Source organism: Tupaia chinensis, unplaced genomic scaffold, assembly GCF_000334495.1.
Source record: "Tupaia chinensis unplaced genomic scaffold, TupChi_1.0 Scaffold143574_1, whole genome shotgun sequence".
Lineage (NCBI taxonomy): Eukaryota > Metazoa > Chordata > Mammalia > Scandentia > Tupaiidae > Tupaia > Tupaia belangeri.
The window spans coordinates 477,592-488,135 of record NW_006203419.1 but is presented as its reverse complement, the minus strand read 5'-3'; positions in this window follow the sequence as shown (position 1 = coordinate 488,135).

The following is a 10,544-nucleotide window of genomic DNA, read 5'->3' as shown; positions in this document are numbered from 1 at the left end:
CCTTGTGGGGCTTGATGGGGCTACTTCTGGCTTTTTTCTTTTTTTTTTTTTTTGAGAGGTTTTCGGTATAGGGCGCGTGCGTTCGCCAGGCAGACAGAGAGAGACATAGAGATAGAAAGTGAGAATTCATCCCCCCGGGGGGATGGTCATGTCGCAATCCCTTCTCCTCCATTCTCCTCTCGGGATCTTGGGCACGCACACGCGCCCGGCATGAGTTTTAAGCCACCGGGTCCAGGACGCGAACCGCGGTCGACTACGTGGGAATCCAGCGACATAACCATTACGCTAACTGCTGGTTCCCCAAAGTCCCTATTCTTAAACAAATCACAAAGGATGTCCCTGCCCTGAGTAGGGAGGATGCCTGCTTCTCCTACATCCTTCGAGGCCAGCTCATATGAGTTCTCCCCGATTGCCTCAGCCTCCTGGCTGAACCTCAGGTCTTCTTTCCCCTCTGAAAGCTGCTCCAACTTCCAGGTCTGGTGTGGAACTCTGGGCCCCGGGAACCTTGACCAAACAACATCAGCCGTTGCTCCCTAGTCTGAGGCCAGTGTCCCAGCCCAGAGATTATGGAGCCAGACACAGAGAGGTGGCCGATGCGGGGTTAGAGACAGAAGAAGGCAGATGGCCTTGGGTCCTGGTGCGGGGTGACCAGGAAGAAAGAAGATGTGCTGATAAGCGTCCCACTTTCCAGCCTCCTCCCATACCCACGCCCACCCACCGGGGACAGGGACGAGCAGCAGGCTTGTGCTCCAGGAGGCCTGGATTGCTGAGCTTCTCTGTGAAATGGTCCTGGTGTCAGCCGCATCCCTCCTTCTTCGCATCCCATGTCCAGTCCCTCAGCATGTCTTGCAGGCCCTGCCTTTTCCACTTCTTACCCCACCCTTCGCTACCACCCTGGTCCACGTCACCCATCTCTCACTGTAGCCTTCTACGGACTCCCTGCCGCAGCCAGAGGTTTCTTTCGAAACACAGGTCAGATCTTGTTACTCCTCTGCTCAAAACCCTTCTGGGACTGGCTCTGAGACCTGGTGGTTAAGATGGCTGGACCCCCTATGGCCAAATGGAAGGTTTGAGTCCTGGACCTGGTGGCTTGAGAAACAAGCCAGGTGCGTGTGCGTGAATGACCCAAATCCAGAAAGGATGAAGAAATAAGAAGGGATGCGTGTGACCGTGCTCCACGGGAGTGCTTTCTCCCCTCTCTTTCTCCGCTCTCTCTGGCAAGTACACATATCCTCTAGGAAAAAAAAAAAGAAGAAGAAGAAAAGCAAAACATCCTCCTGGGCTGCCCATCTCATTTATGAGAGAAGCCGAAGTCCTCACAATGATTTACAGGGCCCTGCAGGGTCTGTGTCCCCCTCCCCCTGTCTCTCTGCCTTCACTTCCAAGTACTCTTACTCCCATTTCTCCATGACAGGGGCATTGTGTCCTTTAGGTTCATACCGGTCATCCTCCCACTTTGGGGCTGTGTTCCATTATCCCTAGAACTCAGTCCTCTAGATTTTCAGATGGCCCTCCCTCACAGTTCAATATCACCTTCCGACAGCCTGCTCTGTCCAGTCCCTCCACACACATACCCTATCCTGACTTTTATTCATCAGCATATGAATCATTCTTTGATTTTATATGATTACTTGATTATTTGTATGTATTAGGTTATTCATTTTATTTTCTCTTTCCACTTCCTCCTGTCTCCACCCCACTGTCTGCCCTCCTGCCTCACCCCACTTTCCGCCCCCGTCCCCGCCCCCCCATGATGGCAAATCTCCAGATCATCTGGGCTCAGTCCCTACAACCTAGTCACACTGGGGGCTCATTAATCACTTCAGTGAAATCTTGGCGGTGGAGTTTCGTGTGATGCTGGGAGGTCACATCTTGGAGCATCAGGTGAGTGGGATTACCAGTATCACACAGTCTTTCTGTAGAGTTATGCCCTCAGCCCCCACAGGCATTTCATGATTAGACAGAAAGCTGGGCCTTCAGTCTGAAGCACTGGCCATAAATGACTTTATAAATGCCTGTAATTCCCCCCATGGACCAGCAGGAGGTGTCCCACTCTAAGCCCTTCTAGTTCAGAAATAGTAGGAGGCACACTCCAAAGGGACAGCAGGTATGTCCTCTAGGGGAAGGAATGAGAAAAGGGCAACTGTCTATTTTTAAATTCTCTGATAGGCTTATATATTTAGCAAATTTTAACATTGTGATTATATTTGTCTAAAAATATCTTAATGTGCCTGTATGTATTTAAACATTTTTATTTTACAAGAGATAAAGGTAACCTACTACAGAGTGACCACAAAGTCTGAGTATTCAAACTTTAAGCAATAAAAAGTAATATAAGGGAACTACAGGTGGGGTGGTGGCTAAGGTGCTGGACTTTCACATGCTGAATATGGTTTGAGTCCCAGACCTGGTGGCTTGAAAATCACACTGGGCCTGTGTGTGCACATGCTTAAAATCTCAGGAGGATAATGGAGAAGGGATTGTGGTGTGGCCTTTCTCCCTGAGGGATGATTTCTCACTTTCCCTCTCACTGTCTCTCTCATCTCTTTCCGGCAAGCACACATGTCCTACGGCAAAAGCATATAAGCAAAGTAATATAAAAATAAAATAAGTAAAAGTAAAATATAAATACGATACAGTATTATTTATTTTAAGTAAAGAGTGGTGTTCTTTTATTTTGTTCCAGATTGAATCCCCTTAGTTATGTCTTCTGAGACATTCTAAAGGTACAGGTTTACTTACTGAGAATCAGAGACAGAAACCACCTGAGGCAGTGTGCAGAGCAGATGGACGGACACCTGACTGTCCCTGTAGTTCCGTACAGCACGACAAATTATTCCTTGTGAAGGGACGACACGTTGAACTTACCATGTAATGTCACTGAGCATGGTATGTATTGTTATATGACACTACACAAGCTGTCTTAGGCCTATTTCCCTGTGTTTTCACCTGTATATCGGCCACTATTGACATAACAGTGATTAAATGAAGTGCTGTAGGTTATCCTAAAGACATGTGACGACCAGCATGAGAGTAAGGAAGGGAGAGGGTGTGCTCTAAGCCTCTGCGTCCTCCAGGGTACTGGGGTGTGATAATGCCCACCTTCGGTGGGTGCTGGGAGGAGAAGTCACCATAATGGTAGGAACTGGGCTGTCTGAGGCTGGCTTCCAAGGTGAGTCTAATCAAGGCTGGGAGGAAGACTGCCCAGAATCAGCTTCAGGAAGTAGGAAGAGACTCCTGGGAAGAGAGATTCTTAGGGGTTCCTTGTTGGCATTACCTCACACAGGAATGAGAAAGCAAGTAGCTAAACAGCTGCAGGGAAGGAGGCTGGGAGGAGGCCAAGAACGTTTCTCCAGGGCTGGATGCCATGGCATGGACATGCTTCCTGGAGCTTCTGCATCATTCATCGTGCTATCTCCTTGTGAACCTGTAATGGCATTTATTTCTGGATGCCTTTCTAGAATGTGTGTAGGTAGTACTGCGTAACACACAGGGTAGGACGAGAGCCGGTCTCTTGGTGGGAATTCCAGCCATGTGTTGCACCAACTTTTCTATGACCTAAATTTCAGCTCCCTCATCTTACAATGAGGATGCTATTACTACTTTCCTCAAAGGATTGTTGGAAGGATTACGTAAATGCCTATAATATACAACAGTCCATTGTACACTGTCAACGAATATTAAATATTACAATATTAAATATTACAATTTTCAGTCATTCTAATCAGTCTCTTTAGTCATTCATTTTTTTTTTTTAATTTTTAAGTGAGATTTTTGCTATAGGGCATATGTACTTGCTAGAGAGACAGAGAGACAGAAAGCAAGAAATCATCCCCCAGGGAGGATGGCCATGCCACAATCCTTGCTCCTCCATTCTCCTCTTGGGATCTTGGGCACGCACACACATGTGCACGGCTTTGGTTTTAAGTCTCCAGCTCTGGGACTCAAACTGCAGTTGACTACGTGGGAGTCCAGTAATATAACCATTACACCATCTGCTGGCCCCAACCATTCATTTATTTATTTGTCCACAATTTCATTCACCTCTTTGATTTTTTTCCCTGAGTATTTGTGGTTACTTAATCTACATCAGACATTGTGTTAAGTATGGAGGATGTAGGGCTAAAAAACTATGACTCCTGCCCATGACAAACATTGTACGTTGTCTCGGAGGAGGCAGGATAGACATAGCCCAGATGACTTTACGCTAAGGTGACCTAAAACTACATATACATGGTGAAGGAAATCATAGAGGAGGGACCAGTGTGCCTGGGATACAGTAAGGTGGAAGAATGTGGGGAAGAACTCCTAGAAGAGGTGGTGAGTGCATGCGCCCTATAGCAGAAATCTCTCTAAAAAATAAAGTAGAAAAACGAAGGTGGCAGGGCCTGTGCCCTCAAGTTCACAAGCCAGCCAGAATTGCCTTTGGAGTCCATGGGCCAGCACCCTTTAAATAAAGAACTTGCTGATCCACTGTGTGGTGTGTAGGACACTGACAGCATGCAGTTGCAATGCCTCTGTTACTGAACTCAAACCAGGGTCGCTTGCCCAAGCACTACAAACTATAGACACTTGGTGTGATGAAGGTAAGGACCCCTTCATTGCGATGTGCAAAGCTTGTGCAAGGAGCCCAGGCAGCTCATGCTGAAAAGACTCCATCTTCCTGAGGTATGCTCCACTTGGGTTTTTAAGGGCCAAATTAGGGGGCGAGGTCCTAGGCACATGATCAGTTCAATGATTGGTTCAAACGGGTGTGATCATTGTGTGGACATTCTTGATTGGTGAGGCCATAGATAATCAAATTTCTGTTCAGATTCCTGGAGCCCTTCAGCCTAGGGTCTTTGAGCTCACACCCAGCAGTTTCCATCCTCCAAAACATCTTACATATTGAAATGAAAACCTTATCTTTCCTTTAAGTGAGTTTCAGTGGTCTAATGGCCCTCATTCATGGCCAAAGTTGTTTCATTATCATAACCAAAATCTAAAGTCTGACCCCTTACTCTGGGCCATTACAATGTAAATGGGCCTTGTATTCCAAGCACCTTAGAAAATACCTTTACTCCTAGGCAGCCCTTATTAATTTTCAGTTTGGGAAATTCTTACTTTTGCTTTAACAGAAGGGGAAACTGAGGGTGCATCTCTCTTAGAGGGTCCCTGCTCAGTTTCACCTCCATACCTGTCACAGTTTCCTGGAGGAGGCTGTGACTTTCCAGAAATGACTGAACATGGCCATTTCCGCCCCCTGCCGACTCTCTTTGGGAAGTGTTTGCACTGCGGCTTCCCCAGGACTGCTGAGATTTTCTCAAAGCTACATCATGGCTTCTTCTACCTCACCCACCTTCCGCCTGCCTCTCCTCACACAGGGCAGACCTGCATCGTGGTCTGAAGGTCCATTCCCTACTCCTGTACCCAACCCCAGTGACTGTTATAGGATGGGGGACTTGGCTGTGTTGTATGAAGTCCTAGGGTTTAAGATTCTTAGGGTTCAGATCTCTTAGATTAGGGACCTGTCCCCGCCCCCACCCCAGTTGCAAAATAAAATCACAACCACGAGAAAAGTAGGTAGAAAAGAATACTTTATTGGGAAGAAAGATTTTAGAAAAGTATGCCCAAAAGACTTTTGGGCAGGCAGATTGCTAGGCAGGTACTCTGTTTGGAACCAGTTAGTTTTAATTCTTATTTGATAATGAGTATTTGATAGTGGGTGGTCTGTCACTGTATCCCTGTTCTTCTTGAATTCCCTGGCTTTCTCCAGTGCCCAGGCATCTCTCTCACCGGTGAGGAATTCGAAGAATTTGGTCACCTAGTTGTGCATGCCCAGTGTGAACCTTGATGATAAGGAGCATCCTTATTTGGATGAACTGCCCATAGATAAGTGTATTGCCCTAATGGGAATCAGGATGTTGACCAAAAAGTCTCCTTGGGTATTTAAGAGGAATGAAGAGGGAAATTAGCAACCTTCTTGAGGTTCTTTTCTCAGGTACTAAAGAAGAAAGATGGGATCTGCCTTGCCTTCCCAGCACCAGGAGCTTGGGTGGGAGGAGGCGTTCTCTGAGTTTTGTTGAAATTGTGATCAATGTGACTTATGTCCTTCTGCTATTATCTTTGAGTTGCTCTCTTATTTCTAATGAACTGCCTACCAAAGTACTTCTCGCCCCATCTTGACATTCCCAAGGATCTCACTGATTATAATTCCTGATTATAATTCCTGATTATAATTCACTGATTATAATAACTGATTCTCACTTGAAATTCCCTCCTGCCTTAGGTTAGCATCCAAGTAACTTCTGCCTGACTCCAAGCGCTAAGTCCATTGAAGATATTTCAGAAGAGCATGACTGAGGCTCCACACACCATCCTCAAGGCAGGCCAATGCCTTGAAATGAGCAAGGAGTGGATTCAGGAAGCAGAGATCTGTTCAAGGCCCTGTCCCTTTCCCTCCAGGTATATTCCAGCTTCTCTCTCTACTCTTGGGCAGGGAGTGGAGCTTACCCGATGGATGAATTTGGGAACAAGAACTGTGTATGACTTAGCTCAAGGTAAAAACCCCATGGCCCCTCTAGGTTTTTGCCCCCATAGTCTGAATGGCCCATGTCTGGGTGGACTGGGTAATGGAGACCACTGGTTACCCCTTCCCTTCATAGCAGTAGAAACCTATTAGCTGGGTAAATGACCACCTAGCTAATGACCACCACCCTTTGCAGCCTATCTTGCAACCAGTTGTGCTTACTAAGTTCTGGCCAATTAGATGTATGCAGGAAAAAAATGTTTAATTTCATCATAATCTTTGTCTTTGTTTTAGTTTTTATTGACTTATTGATTCCTTCTATGAACTAGAGAGACACAGAGACAAAAGCAGAGAGATAACACCTTCCGAACCAGCTGCAATCCACCACCAACTTCAGCTAGTCCTGGAGTATGGGCATGCACACGCCTGAGTACTCAAGGAGGTCTCTGGATGTGAACCTGGAACCTTCCCATGTGGGTCAGCCTTGTGGAGCATCCCATTTTACCAAAGCACCACTGTCTGACCCCAGTGAAATGTATCATTTCAAATGTCAACTTTTGTTTTTTTTTTTTTTTTTTTTTAGAATTATCCATTTAATTACATTTATTTATTTTTATTTGGTCAGAGAGAGAGGGGGAAAGTAAGAAAGCAAGCCACCTGGTCCAGGGCTCAAACTGTGTTGGTCATGTGAGAGTGTCCAGTGCCTCAACCACCATGCCACCTGCTGGTCCTTCAAATGTCAACTTTTAGATGGTTCTCTGAATGGGAAGGAGGGTGCCTGCTGGTCTCCCTTGTCATCCTTCCTGCTGGATGGACTGTAGAGCTGGATTAGCCACCTTGAGCCACCACACAGCAGAAGAAGCTCCATGGAGCGGATGGCAGAGCAATAAGACAAAAGGAGTCTGGGTCCCTGAACTGCCTTCCTGGACTCTTTCCTAGGAAAGAAATCAATGCCTGTCTGGTTTATGACATTGGTCTTTTGGGTTTTTCCCAGCTATGGTAACTGAGGACATATTCTAAACAATATTGCAAAATCACCTAACTAGTAGGTTTTTCTTCGTCTCACACTTTGCTCCAACTTCCAACTTTAATTCTACCAAAAAGAAATGTAATGTTGTGGTCTCTGCCTGCTATTTATTTATTGTTAAACATGTCAAGAACCAGGACCAACAGGTGGCGTAGAGATTAAGGTATTGGACTCCCACATGGTCAACCATGGTTAGAGTTCCGGATCTGGTGGCTTGAAACTCACGCTGAGTGCATGTGTGTGTGTCCAAAATCTTGAGAGGAGAATGAAGGAGAAGGGATCGCGGCATGGCCATTCTCCCCAGGAGGCAATTTCTCACTTTCTTTCTCTCTCTATCTCTCCAGAAGATGCACGTGCCCTATAGCAAAAATTTCAAACAAAAACAAACAAAAAACCAAAATTCCCCCAAAACAATCAAACAGAAAAACATGCCAAGAATGTGAGTGGGATAGAGGGTGCTCAGGAAACGCTGGTGAGGCTGATGTTTGAGGGAATGGCACTCTGGGCAGGTTGCACATGATGGGAGGACATGGAAATCTCTGGATTTCTTTCCTTTTATTGGAGCCAGAGCGGACATCTGTCTATTTTGCCCTCGCCCTCCTTATTGTGGTCTGGGGTGAAGTGCCTGAGGAGGAATGGAAAGCCTCTATCCCCAAGCCTAAGGAAAAAGTAAGACCCCAAGAATCCCCTTGGAAGGAGCAGCGAAGCTTGCAACAGGAAGCGCCAGCACCAGCCTCCCTCTTGCTCAGCACTGGAGGCCTACTGTGCCATGGACTGGGCAGACTGGGCAGACTGGGGGGTACTGGGGGCGGGGCAGAGGCGGCTGCACTCAGTTGCTGGAATGGGGCCTGGTGAGGGCTCCCAGGAGAGCTTGATGTCAGGAGCAAGTGTGGACATGGATTCTGGTGCTGGCTTCTTCGAGGGGATTTGAGAGGTGGCAAACCTAGGCAGGAACAGCTCAGGATGCAGGGAGAGGAAGGGGCAGCTGGGGTAGCCTGTGTGCCACTGCTGGGGGTGGGACAAGGAGATGTGAGCTTCCTGTGGGTCCCAAGAAAGGGAACTCGGTTCAGCCATATTGAAACGCCACTCCCTCCAGGGCAGTTTGAGGTAGCAGTGTGCCCGCGGGGGCTGAAGCCAAAGCCACATTGCTCATGGTGAGCAGCACAGAAAGCCCGGCGCCAGGTGCTGGTGACACAGAGGGCCCCGGTGGCCAAGTTACATCGGCATCCGTGAAACAGACTCTTGTCACTTTCCTCGCCATTTTTTTCTCTCCCTGCTCCAATTCTGAGGGATCAAGCAAGAGGAAAGGAAGACAGGAAAGAATACCATGCTCATTGTAATCCTGGGTCAGGCCTGAGTGGAGCACAGAGGAGAAGCCTTGGGCTGGATGGGGGCTGGTATTCCATTTAGATTGGACTGGTCCCTTAAATGTGGACAGTGGGGCGGAATGGCTAAAATTGGATTAGTTAGCATCCATGACAGGAAAACTAATGGGATTTGCTTGGAGTTACTATTAAAGTTTAGGTCTGTATTTCTTCAGAGAGAGAGAGAGCAAGAGAGACAAATACCTTCAATGAGGTCTTCACACTGCAACCCACCCTCAGCCTCAGCCAGTCAGGGTCATGGGCACATATACACATGCCTGGGGTGTACAGGGAGACCTCGGGACGCGAACCTGGGACCTTCCCATATGGCTGCAGCATTGCACAGCATTGATTACTGCTGTTCACCTGTGGCTGGCCTGCTTGGGGTTATTTCTAGTGGCAAAGACTGAAGAACCATCAGAGTACGTGTGAAGGTAGAGAAGTTCTGGTTGAGTGAAGAGCACTGTAGCTGGGTGAAGTGGCACAATCTATCCTGGCCAAAAGAGGAAGAGTATAGCCCAGAGGAGGGAAGAGCAGAGACCAGGCACCACTGCAGCCTACTCTGCAAAGACCCTAAGGATCCTTCTCACACTGACAGGTAGAAAGGCCCTAAAGGAGTTTGTAACACAGAGGGTGCCTAAAGCTACTGTGACAAGTGCTCCTTCCCAGAGCAGCCTCATCTATTTCTGACATTACATCTAAGGGGCTAGCAGGTGGCATGGTGGTTAAGGCACTGGACTCCCACATGGCTGAACCATGGTTCGAGTCCCAGACATGGCAACTTGAAAATCATGCCGGGTACTTGTGCATGTATGCCCAAAATCCTGAGGGGAGAATGGAAGAGAAAGGATTGCGGCATGGCCATACCCCTGGCACTTCCCCTCTCTCTGTATCTTTCTGGCAAGCACAAGCACAAGCGCCCTATGGCAATTAAAAATAAAAAATAAAAAAAAGGAAAAAAATTCATTAAAACAACTTGGAATATCTCCTCATTCTATCAGCCACGGCAACATAGAACAAGCCTCTTCCCTCTGGACATTGGAACACATAAATCAAGGCCTCCCAAGTTCATCCCTTCTATAGACGGGCATACTCCCATCCCTTTTTCTTTCTTTCTTTCTTTTTTTTTCTAAAGGAATTATTTATTTAATTTCATTTATTATTATTATTTTTAATTTGCTGTAGGGCACATGTGCTCACCAGAGAGAGACAGAGGGAAAGTGAGAAAGCAAGCCGCCAGGTCCAGGACTTGAACCGCAGTCTGCCATGTGGGAGTCTAGTACCTTAACCATCTCACTGCCTGCTAGCCCATGCCTCTTTCTTTCTCCATGACCTCAGGTGAAACAGCAGTCTTGTAGAGTCGGAGCTGTGTGATCGCACTTGGTGAATATTTATTTTGAGCATAAGGGTGTGAATGCCGCTGCAGATGACTAACCATTTCCTGTCTTTCAGGATGGCCCCAGGGAGGAGCAGAAATGTCCCACCTGCAGGTCAGGGCTGGGGGTCAGCATGCGGTCCTGACCGGCTTCTCCCATATCCACTTGGAGAGTCCCTGGGTCAGGTGCAGCTCGCTCCTGCAGCCCTGGCGGGTGTGAGGGTTGAGGAGGGCCACGGGGCTCATGGCGCAGGCAGCCACAGGGAGAAC